Consider the following 22707-nt stretch of genomic DNA (forward strand, 5'->3'; position numbering starts at 1 on the left):
AAACCATTCAGGACATAGGCATATGCAAGGACTTCATGACTAAAACACCAAAAGCATTGGCAACAAAAGCCAAAATAGACAAATGGGACCTAATCAAACTCCAGAGATTCTGCACGGCAAAAGAAACAATCATTAGAGTGAATCGGCAACCAAAAGAATGGGAAAAAATATTTTGCCATCTACCCATCTGACAAAGGGCTAATATCCAGAATCTACAAAGAACTAAAACAGATTTACAAGAAAAAAACAAACAATCCCATTCAAAAGTGGGCAAAGGATATGAACAGACACTTTACAAAAGAAGACATATATGAGGCCAACAACATATGAAAAAATGCTCATCATCACTGGTCATTAGAGAAATGCAAATCAAAACCACATTGAGATACCATCTCACGCCAGTTAGAATGGTGATCATTAAAAAATCTGGAGACAACAGATGCTGGAGAGGATGTGGAGAAATAGGAACACTTTTACACTGTTGGTGGGAGTGTAGATTAGTTCAACCATTGTGGAAGATGGTGTGGTGATTCCTCAAGGACCTAGAAATAGAAATTCCATTTGACCCAGCAATCCCATTACTGGGTATATATCCAAAGGATTATAAATTGTTCTATTATAAGGACACATACACACAAATGTTCATTGCAGCACTGTTTACAATAGCAAAGACTTGGAACCAACCCAAATGCCCATCGACGATAGACTGGATAGGGAAAATGTGGCACATATACACCATGGAATATTATGCAGCCATCAAAAACGATGAGTTTGTGTCCTTTGTAGGAACATGGATGAACCTGGAAACCATCATTCTCAGCAAACTGACACAAGAATAGAAAATCAAACACCACATGTTCTCACTCATAGGAGGGTGTTGAACAATGAGAACACATGGACACAGGGAGGGAAGCACTACACACTGGGGTCTGCCAGATATAGGTGATGGGGAGGAAGGCAGCAAACCACACTGCCATGTATGTACCTACGCAACAATCTTGCATGTTCTTCACATGTACCCCAAAACCTAAAACTCAATAAAAAAAAAATTATATACATATATATATATATATATATATATATATATATATATATGAAAAGAGATTTAATTTGCTCATGGTTCAGCAGACTGTACAGGAAGCATGGCACTGGCATCTGCTTCTGCTTCTGGGGAGGCCTCAGGAAGCTTCCAGTTATGGTGGAAGGCAAAAGAACAGGTCTCACATGGCAGGAGAAGAGCAAGAGAGAGGAAGTAAGGAGAGTTGTTTAAACAACACTTAAACAACCAGATCTCGCAAAGAACTCACAATCTCGAGGACAGTACCAAGGAGATGGTGCAAAATCATTCATGAGAAACTCACCCCCATGATGCAGTCACTTCCCATCAGACCCCACCTCCAATACCGGAGATTGAAATTCAACATGAGACTTGGGCAGGGACAAATATCCAGACTATATCAGCTCTCCTGTGCTGCTAGAAACTGGAGCTAAAGAATCCCATCCATCCACTAAATGGTGGGCTCTGAAGGGAAGTGTGTGAACCTCAGGGGTGCATGCAACCCTCCATTAGGATATGGACAGGAGATACTAAAACTTTTATTGATACTCAGTTGTCCACCAGAAAAGGGAAGAAGTGAAGTCTGGTGGGGTTTTTTGGCTTTTTTGGCTTTTTTTCTTTAGGCACAGTCTTGCTCTATCACCAGGCTGGAATGCAATGGCAAGATCTTGGCTCACTGCAATCTCCACCTCCCGGATTCAAGTGATTCTCCTGCCTCAGCCTCCTAAGTAGCTGGGACTACAGGGGCACACCACCACGCTGAGCTAATTTTTGTATTTTTAGTAGAGACAGGGTTTCGTCACGTTGGCCAGGATGGTCTTGATCTCTTGACCTTGTGATCTGCCCTCCTCAGTCTCCCAAAGTGCTGGGATTACAGGCGTGAGCCACCACCGCCCGGCCAGAAATGAAGTTTTTAAACACTAACCACATGCGTCAGCCACAGTCTGTCTATATGCCACGTAAACGAGTGTGCCTATGGCGCTGTGCACACATACATTGTTTTCACTGACAGGAGTGCACGGTCTTACGCCATTTAGGCCACCCTGCATTCAGCCAGACCTTTTCCCACGGTGCTGGCCTTTGTCTCCACGGCTGTGCCCTTGTCTGACCAGCCTCCTGTCTGTCTGCAGCAGTCCTTTTCCAAGGAGCGAGGGTCTACGCTTTCAGGGCTCCTCTCTGTCAAGGTGAGTCCTGCTCGAGTTGCAGGTGCCAGGTCTTCGTCCTCACTCCCAGGCTTAGCCCCTCCCTGAGAGGGGGCCCACACGAAAGCCAGTGGTCCCACACTCTACTTAGAACCTGGCACTGAGCCTGGGCCTCCAGTTCAGGCTGCCCCTCCCAGGCCGGGAAGCCAGCTGGAGGAAAGCAGTGGTTTCCTGGGACTGCTGGCAGAAAGCACCACAAACTGAATTCAACAAGAGAACTCTGTTCTCTCCCAGTTCTTCAGCCCAGAAGTCTGAAATTAAGGCATGGGAGTGGGGCTGCTTCTTGGGGAGCTGTGACGGAGAATCTGGCCTGTGCTTCTCTCCAGCTCAGCAGCTTCTGCCAATCCTGGGTGCTCCTTGTCTTGTGTCTTCATTCACTTTAGCGTCTGCCTCTGTGACCACATGGCCTTCCTGCGTCTCTCCCCTTCTCTTCTCTTCCAAGGACACTCGTCACTGGATTTAGGATCCATCCAGATCATCCAGGATGGTCTCATCTCAAGATCCTCCCCACAACAGCATCTGTAAAGGCCATCGGTCCAAATGAGGTCACAGTCATGGTTCCAGGGGCATATCTTCTGGGGGCCACCATTCAGCCCCTACAAGGGGCTTCTGTCATTTCCCATCAGCAGGTGCCAGCATCCCCTCAATCCATCAGAAAATCTCTGATAAAATCCACCTGTGTGTTCCGGGTTCTCTGATCTAGAGACAGAGTTCCCTTTGCCCCCTGACCTCGTATGTACATACTGAGAGGGGCTCCTCAAGACTAAAAATCTCTGCTCCAGATTGCTTTGCTATGTCCAGCTAAAGAAGAGTAGGGAGTGCGATCCTGGCAGTTTTTAAATGGTAGCTCTTGGTGAAAGGAAAAATGGAATGCCCCATCTAATTTAGCCCATGTCACTTGTGAATGGAGACCTGGAAGGGAGGGGTAGTTAAGAGTACGGTAGCGGATATCATGCCCAGATTACACACCAGACACTATCTAAGCCCTTTCCAAGTGTTACATCACTTATCCCTCACGGCAGCCTATGAGGTGGGTAATCCTGCTATCCCCTTTACAGATGGGGAGAAAGAGGTAAAATGACTCACCCAAATTCACACAGCAATAAGAGGCAGAGCCGGACTCTAACGAAGATGTCCAGCCCTTAGGCCCCAGTACCATACATAAAGGAGCCCATGCCTTAAGCTGGGGTTCACCAGGCACTACAGTTATGTATTGTTTTTGGAGAGAGAAAGGGTTTTGCTCTGTCACCCAGGTTGGAGTACAGTGGCATAATCATAGCTCACTATAGCCTTGGCCTCCTGGGCTCAAGTGACACTCCTGATTCTTTAGCAATTTCATAGATTCCTTGAGAATCAGGTTGGGTGGGTGCTGCCCTCTGGCCAAAACTTCATCTCAAATGGAGTAACAGGAGTCTAATGGCTTGGCCCCTTCCCTTTTTATTTAATTAAACCTTTTATTTTTAGATAACTGTAGATCTACATGCAATTGTAATAAATAAAACCAGAGAGATAAGAGATCCCATGTCCCCTTCGCCCAGTTTCCCCCAATGGTAAGATCTTGCAAAATTATAATGCAACATCACAAGAACATTGACAAAAATACAATGCACTGATCTTATTCAAATTATCCTCATTTTGTGTATTCATTTGTGTGTGCTCACACATGCTTAGTTCTATGCAATTTTATCATGTGTAGGATCCTGTATCCACCACCATGGTTGGGATACAGAACATTTCTGCCAGAAGAATCTTTCTTGTTGCCTTCTTACAAGCACATCAACTTCCCTGCCCTCCTCCATCCCTGGCCCCTGGAAATCACCGTCTGTTCCCCATCTCTGTAATTTTGCTATTTCAAGCAAGTTATAGAAATAGAATGATATAGTGTGTTACCTTTAGGGATTGACTTTTCTCACTCAGTGTAAAGCCCATGAGATTCATTCAAGTTACTGCGTGTGCCTGTGGTCCTCTCCCATTGCTGAGCAGTACCCGATGGTATGTCTGCACCACGGTTTCTTTAGCCATTCGCCCATTAAAGGACACTTGGGTTATTTTTGGTTTGGGGTAATTACTAATAAAGTTGCTATGAATATTCATGTACAGGTTTTCATGTGAACATAAGTTTTCATTTCTCTGGGATAAATACCCCAGAGTGAAATTGCTAGGTCTATGGAAATCACGTATTTAGTTTATGAAGACGCCACCAAACTTTCTCCAGAGTGACTGCTCCACGTTACACACTCACCCACAAGGGATGAGTGAGCCAGTTTCTCTGCATCCTCGCCAGCATTTGATGTTGTCACAATTTTTTATTTTAGCCATTGTGATTGTGTGCAGCCATAACTCACTCACTTCAATTTGCATTTCCCTGATGGCTAATGATATGGAATGTCTTTCCGTGTGCGTATTTGCCATCTGCACATCCCCTTCGGTGAAACGTCTGTTCGTGTCTTTTGCCCACTTTCCCTTCTTTTAACTAAATTTAATTAATCAAAAATGTGGTGCTCCTTTTAGAGGATCAGGAAGCACAAATCCCTGGCAGAAAAAAATCAAAAGATGTGCCTCCTCAAACTTTCACGGAATGACCTGCAGAAATGGCCGGAAGAATTAGCTGAATTTATTGAACAACTGTTGTCAAGAAGAACATTTAAATAACCGAAGCCAAAGCCTCTGTTGTTTCTGCCAGGTTCTTTGAAGCACCAGAAGAATATTCCTATGCAATGCTCTTCAACAGGTCAACATGTATGCCTATTTGAAGGGGGGTGAATGTGTTGAGAATAGAACTAATGTGTCCTAGAGGGTCCATTAGGATGCAGTCCCAATCCTAATACACTGTGTGATGAGCATCGTATTAAGATACTATTTTGGTAGAAATAAACATTAAGGAGCGGCTGGCTTATAGTTTTCCTGGACACAATCAAACCTTCTCTGCTCTGTGCTGCAGTATTCTGAAAGACACTCGAGTATTTGAGAAAATTAAGAAACTGGAGCTGCTGTATTTGAGAGAAGTCCCAACTCTAGGGAGAGGAATTTCAGCCCCTCCGAGAAGGGGCAAGGGACACATGATGAAACACAATGCAGGAAGTGCTCTTTCCACCTGGACGCCACATCCGCAGCACGGTTACTCACAATAGCCAAAAGTGGAAGCAGCCCACAGGGCCACTGACACTGAATAGCTAAGCAAACTGTGATTTTCTACGTGCGATGAAATACTACCCAGCCTTAAAAGGAAGGAAATCCTCACATGTGGATGAACCTGGAGGACGTTATGTTCAGTGAAATAAACAGGTCACAAAACAACAAATACTGTCTGTATGTGGTATGTAAAGTAGTCATATTCATAGAGCCGGACAGCAGAGTGGTGGTTGCCAGGGGCTGGTGGGGGGTGGGAATGTGAGTCATTCAATAGGTTCAGAGTTTCAGTCTGAAAAAAAGAAAAAATTTCTGGAAATGGATGGTGTGATGGTTTCATAATAGTGTGAATGCACTTAAAGCCATTGAACTTAAAAACGGCTAAAATGAGGCCAGGCACAGTGGCTCACACCTGTAATCCCAACACTTTGGGAGGCTGAGGCAGGTGGATGACTTGAGCTCAAAGTTCAAGACCAGCCTGGGTAACACGACAAAACCCTGTCTCTACCAAAAATATTAAAAAGTAGCCAGGTGTGGTGGCGCATACCTATAGTCCTAGCTACTCGGGAGGCTGAGGTGGGAGGATCACTTGAGGTGGAGGTTGCAGTGAGCCAAGATCATGCCACGGCACTCCAGCCTGGACAACAGAGAGACTCCATCTCAAAGAAGGAAAAAAAAAGGCCGGCCGCAGTGGCTCATATCTCTAATCCCGGCACTTTGGGAGGCCAAGGTGGGCCGATCCCTTGAGGTCAGGAGTTCGAGACAAGCCTGACCAGCATGGTGAAACCCCATCTCTACTAAAAATACAAAAATTAGCCAGGTATGGTGGTGCATGCCTATAATCCCAGCTACCCAGGAGGGCGAGGCAGGAGGATCGCTCGAACCTGGGAGATGGAGATTCCTGTGAAGTGACAGATCGAGACTCTATCTCAAAAAAAAAAAAAGAAAAGAAAAAAGAAAAGGAAAGGAAGAAAGATGGACTGCCCACTTTGGACACACTTGGATCTGTGGCCTTCCCAGTCACTGCCCAGGTCTCTCCAAAGTGCCTTGTTTTGATTCCCCACACCTCCAGGAAAGAGCAAAGTTTAATGACCTGGCAAGGGATTCTCATTACCTTCTGAAGCAAAGAGTACTTTCCAATCTGCCAGCAGCTGAGTCCAGCCTGATGAGGCTCACCTGGCCATGCTCCTCTGTCCTTCGGAGCTGCAGGAAAAAAACTGGCTTTGGGGCAGGAATTTAAGGAAATTTGAGGACTTGTTGGTATTAAATAGACACTTCTTCACATTTTTATCTTTACCAAACCCAGTGGACGCTGCCTTGGGAGAGTCTAAGCAGTAACTCTTAAGAGATCAAGGGCTTCAGAGCTAGAATGGACCCCAGAGGTCATTTCATCCAAGCTCATCATAGTCCATATGGGGAAACTGAGACCACCTCTCAGAGCAGAAAGAGATGGATCCAGGACACTGCCCATGGCCCTACACCAACTCTGGGCATTCAGTGCTCTATATATCACACCATCTAGTCCCCGGTTAGGTCATTAGTGTAGTCAAAGGCCCCTGGGAGAAACACACATCAACTTTCTACTCATGGACACCCAGAGATGATTTTTTTTGTTGAGATAGAGTCTCACTCTGTCATCCAGGCTGAAGTGCAGTGGGGTGACCTCAGCTCACTGCAGCCTCAACCTCCCAGGCTCAAGCAATCCTCCCACCTTAGCCTCCCAAGTAACTGGGATTATAGTTATACACCACCATGCCTGGCTAATTTTTGCATTTTTAGTAGAGACAAGGTTTCACCAGGTTGCCCAGGTCTCGAACTCATGTGCTCAAGTAATCCCAGCCTCCCAAAGTGCTAGGATTACAGGCATGAGCCACCATGCCCGGCTCACCTATGAATGATTATTACCACCAAGTACAAGAGGCTCTCAGCTAAATAGATCCATTTTCCTCTCCCAGGAAGAGGAAGAAACTCCTGTCGTCACCAAGGCCACACCCACAGCCACAGAGTCCTGGTCGAACTGCTGTACACACCAATGTGTACAGTGTCACATTCACGCCTCACTAAACACCGTCCATATAATCATAAAGAGAGCATTGACTGAGTCTTTGCCATGAGCTAGCACTGTTAATACATGTGTTAATGCACATGAGAGTTCTATGTTCCCCTCATTGTATGGATGAGACTGTTACAGCCCAGAGATGTCAGGTAACACCCCATGGCATGTGGCGGGTAAGGGATGTTAACCCAGGCTAGTTCCAAAGACCCCAGTGGCAAGGAGGTTTTGCCCAACCTCGAGTTGATTGATTTAAATCCCAGATCCTTGAGAATCCAACTCTTACGGCTAACCCCATTCCCCCTCTACAGCATCCTATCACCACCTCCAAGGCCTCTTCTCCTGAAGCCTTAACTCTGCAGGTTCTGAGCAGGTGTGAGCAGAGGCCAGGAGGTCAGCAGTTGGCAGCAGGAGAGTCACCTAGAAGCTCCCACCCCAGGCTCCCCTGGCCTGGGCTCATCAGCCACATTCCTGGGCCTACCATGGAGAGATATCCCCTGGGAGCAGGCTCTGGTCACTTCTGTGAGTGGCCAGTGGTGGGAGGACATCTCTCCCCCAAATAGTTCCTCTCTCCCCTGCTGGTCTGAGTCCCGAAAGGCAGGAGAGCAAGAGCTGTGGCTCTTTCGGACTCCTGAAGAGAGCCTTGCCCAGCTTTCCTCATGTGGCCTGTGCCAGTTGGGAAGCCCTAGATGTGACTCTGTCCTTCATCCCAGGAAAGAGTTTCATGTCGTGTCTCGTAGCGGTTAGGGAGCTGAGCCCTGTCAAAATGGAGCCCACCTGAGCAGTCAGTAATCTGTGGTCAAGCTCAAACCAAGATTCCACTAACTGCATTGGTCTGAAAGATACTTAGTCCATGAGGGATAAATATGTCCTTTCATAAAAATTATCTCTCAGCGTTTACAACCAGGGAGGTTTCCTGAGCCAGACTCCAGGAAGTAAGTTAACCCATTTAAGGTCTAGATGACAAAATAAGTCCTTCATTTCTGCACTATTGAGATTCAGAATTTTCGTGAAGGCTGTTACCGCTACACTCAGTCTTCGGCAGCCGGCTGGCCTCCGGTTCCATCATGTGGACGCTGCACCAGGCAAGACACTGACACATTGCACAAAAATAGCCCACAGCAGTGGGTCAGAGTGGGGAAGAATATTTTCTAATTCTTACTTGGGTTTTTGAGGTAATAAAAACATTCTATACATAAATTGTGGTGGTGGGTACATGGCAGCATGAATTTGTCAAAACAATGCTTACACTTAAAATCGGGCATTTTCCCCCCTAAATAAAGTTGTTTTTATTTTTTATTTAGTTTTTTGAGATGGAGTCTCCCTCTCCCAGTGCAATGGCACAGTCTCAGCTCACTGCAACCTCCGCCTCCTGGCTTCAAGCGATTCTCCTGCCTCAGCCTTCCAAGTATCTGGGATTACAGGCACCTGCCACCACACTCGGCTAATTTCTGTATTTTCAGTAGAGACGGTTTCACCATGTTGGCCAGGATGGTCTCAAACTCCTGACCTCAGGTGATCTGCCCACTTCAGCCTCTCAAAGTGCTGGGAGTACAAGCGTGAGCCACCGTGCCCAGCCATAAAGTTGTTTTTTTTTTAAAAAAAAAAAAAAAAAAAAAAAAAAAAAAAAAAAAAAAAAAAAAAACATTGACTTAGCAGCGTTTTCTTTTGTGCAAGGTGGACCCATGTACTTTCTCTGGTTTTGTGCAAATCAACCTGTGGAAACTCGAGTTTGCTCACTTCATTTTTGTGATCCTTCCAGGGGTGATTTGGCAACTAGTGTGGACCAGTGGGCTCAGCAGGATAGCTTCCAGGCAAGGAGGTGCTGTGAAGACTGTAACGCAACCAGATCAAAGCACAGTGCTCCGCTGTGGCTCATGGCTCTCCGTCAGCCCACACCTCCTCTTTCCCGGTGCTCCCCAAGGCTGCATCCACGGCAGCCAACCTGCCTCCCTATTTCTCTCCCAGTAGTTGCCCCTTGCCTTCTTGCCCCAGGTGCCCCATCCTTGGTTTTGCCTCTTCTCTGTCTACGCTCACCCTCTGTAGAGTGTCATCTCACCAAAAGGTCTCAAATGCCATCTAAATGCTGATAGCTCCCAAACTTCCGTCTTCCAGCTGGACTTTTTACCCAAACTAAAAATATCTGTAATCCCAGATACTTGGGACTTTTTTCACAACCATTAAAAATAGTGGTTGTGTTTCCAACTGAGTACTCCGCCTCTGCCTTGGGTATATAATGACTTTAAAAGTCCAAAATCGAAGTTCTGGGTTTGTTCCCCAGCCCAGTCATGAACACTCCAAGCTCTGGTGGCTCAGCCCAAAAGCCGGGAGTCACCCCGGGCTCCTCCTCCTCTCACACGCACATCTGATCCAGCAGGAAATCCTGACTCCTCTATCGCTAGAATATTTTCGGTTTCCAAATTCCTCTCGCGCTGTCCATTTCTGTCATCACGTGAAGAAGGTTGTGTTTGCTTCCCCTTCCACTATGATTCCACATTTCCTGAGGCTTCCCCAGCCCTGCAGAGTTATGAGTCAATTACACCTCTTTCCTTTATAAATTCCCCAGGCTCAGGTATGTCTTTATTAGCAGTGTGAGAACAGACTAATACACTCTCCCGCTAACCACTGCCCTGATCCAAGCCACCAACTCTCACCTGAATTGTTGGAGTAGTTCTCTAAGTGTCTCTCTGGTCCAGCCCCTGTCCCCTGTAGTCCACCCTCAGATCCTTTCAGCAACTGAGGCAGGTGAGTCATCCTCTGCTCCAGACCTCCAGTAGCCTCCCATATCCCGCAGCAGAAAAGCCACTGTCCTCACAATGACCTTTGAGCCTCTCATGACTTAGCCACCCTTGGTCTCACTGCACTCCAGCCCAATGACCTCCTGGCTGTTCCTCAAATGCAGCTGGCACAGTCCTTGCCCAGGAGCCTTTGCACCTGCTGTCCTCCTGTCCTGAGACGCTCTTCCACCCATGCCCCAATATCTGCATGACTCCCCTTGTTTCTCCCTGAGTTTCTTCCCCTTGGTGTTTGCTCAAATGTCACCTTATCCCAGGAGGCGTCCGGATCGTGCTACATCAAAAAGCAGCTATCCTTCACCCCTAGGGCTCCCATCCTCATTTTCCTTCCAGGCATTCTGTAGCCTCTGCCATGTTTATTTGTTCACTGTCTCCCATTGGGGTGCGGGGACCTTGTCTCTTGTTCACTCCTGTGACTCTGGTGCCTGGAACAGAGGATTGCTGAGTTCCTGAATTAACCTGTGTGTGCTCAGCCCGCTTCTTCACCCTTGCTCTGCTTCTCCTGGGCTTTTCCCTCCCTAGAAAGCCTCCCGACTCTGCCTCTGTAAATCAAACACTGCTCTGGACAAGATCCAATGTCACCCCTTCCGGGAAGTCTTCAGAATACATTCCAAACTCACAATCATCTTTTTTCTTATGAACTCCTCTATCACTTACACATCATGTCTACCACGTTTTGCCTTTGATGTCATGCATTAAAATGTTCTCTAGACTTATGACTGGCTGTCAGCTACATTATAAAGCCTTGGCAAGAGGGATGATTGGTTTTAATGTTTCTATCCTCTGCCCCCTTACAGAGTATGGAACTGAAATGGCCTTGACTACATACTTGTTAAACCTAACTCTCTATTTTGCCCCAACATCCACACTTGAGGGGTCTCAAACTCAGGAGTAATAGGCCACTGAGGAAGCATTACCCTCAGCAATGGGTGGCCCAGGTCCCTACAACTCCAGGAGTCTGGAAAGCTACCAGGAGAGCAAGCCCCCTCTTCCTCCTGGGCACACATTTCCCGCCACCCCAATAGTGGCCTTGTCCCACTGGCAGGACAGGTGAGGGAAGGGGATTACGACTGCAGTACAAGTTAGGCCCACAGCTCATCCCCCAGAGGGAGAGCAGCAGCTCTGCAGAACCACAGGTTCCCAGACATGCAGGCTGGTCCTGCAGAGCCCCAGGAAGCAGCATCCCTGCCCCTCCTACCTGGCTTCCCTCCTCCATCCTACCCAGCTTTCCCCATGGGCCATCTGCACCACCGACAGGGGATTGGAATGGGCTGCACTTCCCTGCCCAGTTCAGACATCCCCTTCCCCAGCTGTCACAGATGGAATGTCTGGCATGCTGTGTAAACTTGTTTGGCGACTGGAAGTTCTTCTTGGAATAACTGGGCTTCTAACTGATTCCAGACATGGGGCCCACTGGACTCTCCCATGATCTGCTCCAGCCGTCCTTTGCAGGGCAGAGACTTGGGCGGGCTACACAAAGAACCAGTCACAGCCAGAGGACCCAACCCACCTCCAGCACTGGGAACCTCTCAAAAAAGGCACAGCCAGGTCAGGATGGCAAGCAGCCAGCGCCATTTGGAAGGCAAGAACCCTAGGAACGTCTGCATGGCCTTCGGAACTCTTTAGTAGGAACAACAGATAATTCTGATTGTCGACTTGTGGTTACTTCCCCTCTACCCTCCTCCCTCTCACCACCAACAGAGAGGGAGCTTCGAACCAGAATACATTTGAATGGCAAAATAATTTATGCTTAATTAGGGTGCTGGATTTAAAATTAGAAGTGTAAATACATAATCAGGAGGATTGTTTAATCTCATTGTTTTGGCGCTCGTTAGCCACTCTTTAGAGATGCGTGACACAGGAGCCTTCTCTCTACTCCCATGTTCTCCCTTCCTCTCCTTCCTAGAAATTACGCCAGATTCACCTTCCTAAAACAGCGCCCTGGTCATTTCACAAGCTTTCTCCAAAAAAGTGTATAGTTGCTCATGAACAGTCGGTCGCTGGAGTTCCGGACCCTACCTACTGCCCCAGCCCCTTCCTGAGGCTCCACCATCTCACCCCTGCCCTCCTCTCCTGCTGGCCTGATCTGCACACCTGTTGGTGCCTCCATATCATATCTCTTTGCTCACCTACCTCCCTCCAACCAGGAAAATCTTCTACCTTCCAAAATTCTGCCCATCCCTTGGATTCCAGGGCAAAAGCCACCCGCCCATGACTTCTCTAGCTACTACAGCAAGAAGTTGCCTCCGCATCACCACCACTTATTGCCTGGACTGATCAAGTTCCTTATTTCATGTTCTTATCTCCTCACTTCTTTTGGCTAGATGCCCCTAGAGACTGTGAACCTTGTTCTGCAAGCCTAGTGTAGAGGCTTATTAGAATAATTCTTTGGGATTAAGGACAACTGAAAGATAGACCATATCTCTCCTTAACCCTTTGTGATAGATCAAGAACAAGATCTGTGGCAGGCTCAAAGCAGGGAGCATCACTTACTGCAGGTGTCACTAACACTCATGGTCTCTCCATGCTCCCCACCCATTTCCCCTTTGCTCCTAATCAGCTAACTCTCTCATATGGTTTGACTATGTCCCCACCCAAATCTCATTTTGAATTTCAGTTCCCATCATGCCCACATGTTGTGAGAGGGACCCAGTGGGATGTAATTTAATCATGGAGGGGTGGTTACCTTCATGCTGTTCCCATGATGGTGAGTGAGTTCTCACACGATCTGATGGTTTTACAAAGGGCTTTTCCCTCTTTGCTCAGCACTTCCCCTTCCTGCCATCATGTGAAGAAGGGTGTGTTTGCTTCCCCTTCCACTGTGATTGTAAGTTTCCTGAGGCCTCCCCAGCCCTGCTGAGTTGTGAGTCAATCACACCTCATTCCTTTATAAATTCCCCAGGCTCGGGTATGTTTTTATTAGCAGTGTGAGAACAGACTAATACACTCTCCCACTAACGACAACAGTCATTTCTAATGTTTACTGCTGTGCAAGCTCTGCACGCAACCATCTCTGCCTCTCTTTCAGCAAATGATTCTGACTCTTATTTCATTGAAAGAAAAGATACCACCAGACCTCCTTGCTCACTAATCTGGATTCCCAGGACAAACTGACATTTGTTCGTTCATCCTTCTTCCCTCCTGCACCAGTGGGTGTGTTTCTGCTTCATCTGAAGGTGGGGCCCCTAACTGTGACCACCAGCCTTTCCGCTCCACCATTTTCTTCCTCTGGCTGCAGTATCTTCCATATAATGAAGTCTCTCTGTGTACACTTTTACCATTTGGGATACAACCATTCTCAAAGCTCTGCAATCCCACACAATGATTGATTCATCCTTTTCCCTTCAAACTCTGTCTCCTTGTGACAGTGGACACTCAGTCTTCTCTTCCCTCTGGTCCTATCCTCAGCAAGACACAGCTTGCCTTCTGCCCCTGGGGTTTAACCAAACACTTTTCTCATCCTCTGTCCTTCTGCACTGCTCTGTGCTACTAAACATGGCCAATGACTCCCTGGCCTCAGCATCCCACTCCGTCCTGGGTTCTGTGCTGATCCCCACTTCTCTAGTCATCCCCTCACATTTCTGTGTATGCTCCCTTTACCCTCCACACCCCCAGGTGTTGGAGCACTGGGGCTCTGTCCTTAGCCACTTCTCTCATTCTCTGGGTTTCCTGGGTGACCTCCTTCAAGAATTCTATCTGTTGATGACCCTATGTTTGTTCTCCTGATCCCAAATCCTCTCAGATATGGACATCCTACCACACTCAAGAAATCTCCATCTGTACGTCCTGGTCCTGCAGGTCCACAAGTGTCACATGTTCAAAGCTGTTCCACCCTTTCCCCCCTCAGAACAGTTCTCCTCTTCTGGGTGCTTCCTCCTTCTCTTAACCCCACAGGCACACAGTTCTGTGGCTCTCGACGCCTCTCCCTCACTGTCATTTCAGACTCTCCAGTCATTGCTCATCTCCCTACAGGGAAGCATGACTCAGCTGGCCTCCTGTCTCAGATAATGTCCCATTAATCTATTCTCCACAGCCCAAGAGAAGCCCATACCAGCAGCAGTTAGCCATGTGCACAGAGCCAGACCCAGAGAGCCGGCGACATGGAGCAGATGTCACATGACTTCTGGTCAGGGTGGCCTCAAGCTGCCGTCTCACAGGATAGAGGATTTAGCCTGTGGGTCTTTACCTTTTGGAGGCCAGGGACTCTCCCATGGACAGGACTTAGGAGGCCCACAATAGCATTTGCCCCTCTTGCCTTTTGCTGATGAACCCCCTTCTGACTCACCCTTCCTTGGTGCATTAATTCATTGCATCGTCTCAGACCTATATCTTACCAACCTGAAAACCAATCCCTGTCTTTTTATCTTTTTATGTAAACTATATGTAAATTACATCTGTAATAAATAACTCTCATAAAATAAATAGATGCTCACTATAGAAAAAAATGTAATACAGATAAGTCAACAAAAGAAAACAAAATACATCCTTCAAGTATTTTATCTAAATAAATACATACTTCTTACAAACTGGATCAAAACATGCATTTGGCTTTGAAACCAGATGTTCACTTAACAATAAATGGTAAACAGATTTCCATGCCATTAAATATTCTATTAACACAGCATTTGTATGGCCACATAGAACTCCAATGAATCAATGTACCATCGTTTACTTAGCCAATTCCCCATCGTTGGATACTTGGGTTGTCTCCTTTCTAAAGCGGTTTAGCAAGCGCCCCCCCCCCAGGGAAAAGTTACCCCTACAGGAATGGTTTGCAATCTTCCAAATGACATTTTTCAGCTTCAACAGTTTTAAGATCTAATATCCACCAAGAACAATTTCTAGACCATCTCCTCTACTCCATTAGTCTGTTAATTCCCACACTTATACCGCACTTCTAATCACCGTCACTTTGTACCTTCTAGGAAGCCCCAATCTTTTACCCACTCCTCAACATTGTCTAAAGTAGCCTCATAAATGTATTCTTTTATTTTTTAAAAAAATAGCTTTCAATTTGATTACAAAAAACAGCATTTTGTTGTAGAACACTGAGAACACACAAATAAAAATTGTAAGCACTCATTTGGAGATAACCATGGTTAATATCTGGAATCTCCCACATTTCTCTAAGCGTAATTTTGAATATACTTTACCAAATAAAATCACGCCATGCATTCTGTCCTGCAGAAACTTTATGCCCACCAGAAATGTCCCTTTCTTCCAGGCATATACACACACATTTTCAGAGTTTTACCAATTTAATGTGTTAGTTTGCATTTCTTTGCATGTTAGTGAGACTGAATATCACTTTCAAGGATTGATTGGCATTTTGACTTCTTTCTTGTGAACTGGCTCTACTTGTCACTGGTCCCTTTTGCCATCGGAGATGTGAGGGTGTGCTTATGGAATATTAAGAAGCCCTCTGTCATATTTCTTGCAGGTGCTCTTTCCACTTAATTTGTAGGGCTTTTTAACATTTGGAAGTTTAAAATCACTGTGTGGGCAAAGCTATCTTCGATATTCTGCCTTGGTCTTGAAGTTTAAGAAGCCCTTCTTCACCCCGAGGTAATAAAAACGTGTATCTACATTCTCCTTTAGGGGTAGCACGATCTCATTTTCATTTTTAATCATCACTTTTTAATCATCTGGGATTTCTTCTAGTGCAGGGGATGACAGATTTAACTTGTATGTTTTCAGTTATGCCAACAGCATTTGTTGACAGTCCTTCCTACAATCATGACTTTAAATATCACTCTCTCTGGTCGGGCTGCTACAGAACAATACCTACACTCAGTTGTTTTAAAACACCATAATTTTATTTCTTGCAGTTCTGGAGCCTGGGAATCCAAAATCCAGAGGCTGGCAGATTCATCTTTGAGGGCCTAGTCTCCTCGTCCAAGATGGTGCCTTGATGCTGCATCCTCTGTTGGGGAGAAAGCTGTGTCCTCACATAGCAAAAGGTAGAGGACATAAATACTGCATGAAGCCTCTTTTATAAGGGCGTTAAATCCTATTCATGAGGAAGGAGCCCTCGTGGCCTAATCACTCTTACAGGCCCCTGCCTCTTAAGACCATCACATTGACAACACCTGAATTCTGGAGGGGACACATTCAAATCATCATGGCCACGATTTCATATTCTAAACCTATTTATTAGTTCTGTATTTGAATTTAGTATTCTTCCCTTGATCTTGCATAGATTCTTTTGCCACTACTACACTTTAAGAATTATCATAGCTTCATAACATATTTTGTAATTTGGCAAGGCAGATTTTCTTCCAAAATTCTTTTACTGTATTTATTAGACATTGTTATGAATTTGTTTTCCCAGGATTCCTCCCTCCACAACTTGCCTAAGTTTCTAATTTTGCTGGTATATAGAAAAACCATTTATTTTGTCATTTAAGAAAAGTGATAGGCTAGTTTACCAAACACTTTTATAAACTCTAATTAATGTTTTTCAATTGATTTGCTTGGATTTCTAAATAGATAGCTATAACATTTGCAGATAATGATCAATCATTTTGATTTTCCTTTTAGGTATTTATGATTCCTGTTTCTTTTTCCTGTCTTATCACAATGGCTAAAACTTCTCAAAGTGTAGAATACTGTTAGGGGTCCCCTTGACTACATGCTCCCATATGATAAAGGCTGCATTTCTGCAATGCTTTTGACCTTCCTCTAATTCTTATATTTTCCTTCTTGGGTGCATTTGCTTGAGAGAAAGAATTTGCCTGCATGGTTTAGCCTCTTCTGGATTCTCTTTGAATCTACCATCTGAGAAGACAGCATTCTCTGGGTTTCTCTGCTTCCTGAAAGAGCCAGTCCTAGCTGGGTGTGGGTGGTGAGAGTCAGGTCTGCCAGTGGCTGTGGTATGTTGTCTAATTCAGGGACTGCTGGCAAGCACCTCTAGCTTCAGATCTAAAGCCACATGCTGCAGTTGGCTTTATCAGCAATGAAGCTGACATTTTGACCCATGTGTCTGATGACACCTCTCAATTGATTTCAAACTGAGACAGGGAAGAAGTGGTGAGAGTGAACTTGTTTGTTTTGATCTTGACCATAGTAAAAATATCCATTTCAGCATTAAATATGATGCTGGTTGTTATTTTGGACAGATAATCTCTACCATGTAAGAAAGTATCCTTTAATTCCAACTTACTAATTTTAATAAGAAATGGATATTTAATGGTATTAAATGTTATTGTAGCATCTATTCAGATACAATCATATTTTATCATATTTTCTTTTAAATTTTATCTCATAATCTGCCAAAGGATGTTAAAGTATGTTAATAGTATTTTTAAAGCTAAACAAATTTTGCAGTCCTACAATAAAGTATTTGATCATATGTATTATTATTTGAGCATATTGCTGGACTTGGTTTGTTGATATTTTACATACAATTTTTTATCTTTTTAAAATTCAAGTTTTGGGGTACAGGTGGGTTTTGATTACATGAATAAGCTCTTTACGGTAAATTCTGAGATTTTAGTGTATCCATCACCTGAACAGTGTACACCAATATGTAGCTTTTGTACCTCACCTTCCCAATATTCCCCCATGAGTACCCAGAGTCCATTATATCACTTTTATGCCTTTGCATCCTCATAGCTTAGCTCCCACTTACAAGTGAGAACATATGATATTTGGTTATTCATTCCTGAGTTACTTCACTTAGAATAATGACCTCATGGTCAGGTGTGGTGGCTCATGGCCGTAATCTCAACACTTTGGGAGGCCAAGGCGGGCAGATCACTTGAGGTCAGGAGTTTGAGACCAGGCTGGCCAACATGGTGAAATTCTGTCTCTACCAAAAATACAAAAATTAGCTGGGTGTGGTGGTGCATGCCTGTAATCCCATCTACTTGGGAGGCTGAGGCACCTCCCCTTGAACCCAGGAGGCAGAGGTTGCAAATGATCCAAGATCTAGACGCTACACTCCAACCTGAGCAATAGAGTGAGACTCTGCCTACATAAATAAACAAAAGAATAATGGCCTCCAGCTCCATGCTTGAAAAGACATTATTTCATTGCTTTTTATGACCTTGTAGTATTCCATTGTGTACAAATACCACATTTTCTTTATACATTTGTGGAGCGATGGGTACTCAGGTTAGTTCTGTATCTTTGCAACTGTGAATTGTGCTGCTATAAAACATTCAGTGCATGTTTCTTTTTCATAGAGTGACTTCTTTTTCTTTGGGTAGATATCCAGGAGTGGGATTGCTGGATCAAATTGTAGTTCTACTTTTGGTTCTTTAAGGAATCTCCATATTGTTTTCCATCCTGGTTGTACTAATTTACATTTCCACAGCAGTGTAAAAGTGCTCCCTTTTCACCACATTCACGCCAACATCTATTGTTTTTCGACTCTTTAATTATAGCCATTCTTGCTGGAGTAAGGTGAAATTTCATTATGGTTTTATTGTGCATTTCCCTGATGATTAATGATGTTGAACATTTTGTCATATTTGTCATTCATTTGTATATCTTCTTTTGAGAAATATCTATTCATGTTCTTTGCCCACTTTTCGTAAGATTTTTTTTTCCTAATTTGTTTGAGTTCCTTGTAGATTCTGGATACTAATCCTTTGTCAGATTTATAGTTTGTGACTATTTTCTCCCACTCTGTGGGTTGTCTGTTTACTCTGCTGATTATTTCTTTTGCTGTGCTGATGTTTTTTCGTTTAATTAGATCCCATTTATTTATTTTTGGTTTTGTGACATTTGCTTTTGGGGTCTTAGTCATGAATACTTTGCCTAAGCCAATATCCAGAAGAGTTTTTCCAATGTTATCTTCTAGAATTTTTGTGGTTTTAGGTCTTAGAGTTAAGTCTTTGATCCATCTTGAGTTGATTTTTGTATAAGGTGAGAGATGGGGATCCGGTTTCATTCTTCTGCATGTGATTTCCCAGTTTCCCCAGCACTATTTATTGAACAGTGTGGCCTTTCCCCAATTTATGTTTTGTATGTTTTGTTGGAGATCAGTTAGCTATAAGTATTTGGCTTTATTTCCAGGTTCTTTATTCTGTTCCATTGGTCTACATCTCTATTTTTATACCAGTACCATGTTGTTTTGGTAACTATAGCTTTGCAGTATAATTTGAAGTTGGGTAATTTGATGCCACCAGATTTTTTTCTTTTTGCTTAGTATTGCTTTGGCTATGCAGGCTCTTTATTGGTTCCATGTGAATATTAGGTTTTTTTTCTAGTTCTGTGAAAAATAATGATGATATCCCTTCTATGCCTATTTTTTGAGTGTTTTTATCATAAAGCAATTCTGGATTTTGTCATATGCTTTTTCTATATCTATTGAGATAATCATATGATTTTTGTTTTAATTCTATTTATGTGATATATCACATTTATTGACTTGTGTATGTTAAATCATTCCTACATCCCTAATATGAAACCCACTCAATCATGATGCATTGGCTTTTTGATATGCTACTGTATTTGGTTAGCCAGTATTTTGTTGAGAAGTTGTGCATCTATGTTCATTGGGATATCAGTCTGTAGTGTTCTTTTTCTGTTATGTTCTTTCCTGGTTCTGGTATTAGGCTGATATTGGCTTCACAGAATGATTTGGAGAGGATTCCCTCTTTCTCTATCTTTTGGAATAGTTTCATAAGGATTTCAGTGGTTCAGAAGAATGCCAATTTTTCTTTGATTAATAGAATTCAGCTGTGAATCCATCTGGTCCTGGATTTTTTTGTTTACAAATTTTTTTTAGATTACTGATTAAATCTTGCTGCTTCTTACTGGTCTGTTCAGGTTTTCTTTTTCTTCCTGATTTAATCTAGGACAGTTGTATGTTTCCAGGAATTTATCCATTTTCTCTAGATGTTGTAGTTTTTTATATACAATTTTTGCAATTATATTTGTAAGTGATGTTACTCTGGCTTTGTATGCTGTTGTTCCTGATTGCTATTATGTTTGTGGTGTTTTATTTTGCCTTTTTCTGAATATTTCTTTGACAATATTTTTAATTTCCTCAAAGAAATTGATATACTTTGGACTTCTATCTTTTCATTATTTCATTTTTATTTCTTCTTAATTTTCTGAAAAATCATCCATTACATTAATACTTTCAAATGAATTAAAATATATTTTCTTCAGTATTTAAAACTTTACTCTCTATCTAGTTTTAGCCTCCTTTCCCTAAGGCTATATATCTGTGCTCATTCTTTTGGCGTTTTTTGTTTGTTTGTTTTTTGTTTTTGTTTTTGACCTTGGTAGAGTTTTTTTTTTTTTTTTTGCATTTTCTTTTTGAAATGATATTTTTCCAATCATTTCAACTATTTTTCTATTTATTTCACTCATTTCTAAATGTATTAGTTGTATATTCTTGCCTTTTTAGTTTTGTTTTTATATTATCTTCTCCATTGTATAAGTGCTTAGTCCTTTATTTCTCTTCTTTCCTTGTTTCATAACAAAGGCATTTAAAGCTACAGATTTTCTTCTGAAGACAACTTTGGCTACCTTCCACAAATTTTGTTATGTAGTACTCTCATTGACATTCATTTGAAACTAAATCTCTTATTACTGATTTGATTTCTTCTGTAACCTATAAGTTATTTATTTAAAATGTTTTGGTTTCTGTTTTTGTTTTGAGATGGAGTCTTGCTCTGCCACCCAGGCCGGACTTCAGTGGTGGGATCTTAGCTCACTGCAACCTTCACCTCTTGGATTCAAGAGATTCTCTTATCTCAGCCTCCCAAGTAGCTAGAATTACAGGCATCTGCCACCACACCCAGCTAATTTTTTTCATTTGTAGTAGAGACAGGGTTTCACCGTGTTGGCCAGGCTGGTGTCAAATTCCTGGCCTCAAGTGATCTGGCCACCTCAGCCTCTCAAAGTGCTGGGAGTATAGATGTGAGTCACCATGCCTGGCCTGTTTTTGTTTGTTTTTAATATCCAACTGCCTTGATTATTTTTGCTTTTTCTAAGAGTGCTGTTACATTTTCATTTTATTCACTTGTGGTCAGAGAATAAATAAATACATTTCTTTGAAAATTATTAACATTTTGTTTATGGCCTAGGATATGAACAAATGTCCATGCAAAAACAAATGTTATGCAGATATTTGAAAAGACTATGTGTTGTTGATTTACAAACTACAAAGTGCAATATGTATATTAATCTATTTATTTATTATATAATAGTAGGGATTGCATCTGCCACTACCCAACGCATTGGTAAATTTCCTCCTGACTTAAGTACCAGTCTCATCTTGGTTATTTCTCTATACATCACCATCCCACTACAAGTTCTTCAAGTTCTTGCCCATTTTTCTTTTCTTTTCTTTTCTTTTTTTTTTTTTTTTTTTTTTTTTTTTTTTTTTTTGAGATGGAGTTTCACTCTTGTTACCCAGGCTGGAGTGCAATGGCGCAATCTCGGCTCACCGCAACCTCCGCCTCCTGGGTTCAGGCAATTCTCCTGCCTCAGCCTCCTAAGTAGCTGGGATTACAGGCGCACACCACCATGCCCAACTAATTTTTTGTATTTTTAGTAGAGACAGGGTTTCACCATGTTGACCAGGATGGTCTCGATCTCTTGACCTCGTGATCCACCTGCCTTGGCCTCCCAAAGTGCTGGGATTACAGGTTTGAGCCACCACGCCCGGCCCTTCTTGCCCATTTTTCTATTGGACTGCCTACCTTTTACTAATTCATTTGTAGGATCTCTCTTTACGTTGGAATTTTTGGGTACCCAGACCACTAAAGGTCAATAAGGGGAAGAAGAGAAGAAGTGGGAAGTCTTGGGAACACCAAATGAAATCCAAACCAGATGCTCAATGCTAACAGATTGGTCTTTGACATGTAAGGCCCAGAAGGTGAGCTAAGGGACATTTCAGCCTAGAGTCAGCCCACATAGAACCTCCTGGTTCTCACAACAGAAAGTCCTGTTCTTCCTAATCCATCTGGGGAATACCTTCACCCACATCTCCACTTTTTACTGCCACATCTTTTTGGTTCCAAATTATGGAGAAACTCTCATTAGAAAATCCTCTGATTATTTCTATCTGGTATCTGTTTCCATTGCCTTTTTCTTTGAGACTGGACATTTTCATATTCTTTTGTATAATGAAGTATAAGATGCAAATAGAAAAATACACACACCAGGAAAAATGCTGATGAATTATCATAAACACTCCTGTAAGTAACACCCAATTCAAGAAATAAAGCACTCCCAGAAATTTCTCTTATGTCCCTTCCCAATTATTACCTCCTCTTCCTATTACAAGGCAATCACAATCTTTTTTTTTTTTTTTTCTTCTTAGACAGGGTCTTACTCCACAGCTCAGGCAGAAATGCAATGATGTAATCACAGCTCACTGCAGCTTCCACCTACCAGGCTTAAGCAATCTTCCCACCCCAGCCTCCCAAGGAGCTATGACTACAGGCATGCACCATCATACCCAACTAATTTTTTTTTTTAAGTAGAGGAAGGGGATCACAATTTGAC

The sequence above is a fragment of the Saimiri boliviensis genome, chromosome 5 (assembly GCF_048565385.1).
Source record: "Saimiri boliviensis isolate mSaiBol1 chromosome 5, mSaiBol1.pri, whole genome shotgun sequence".
NCBI lineage: Eukaryota > Metazoa > Chordata > Mammalia > Primates > Cebidae > Saimiri > Saimiri boliviensis.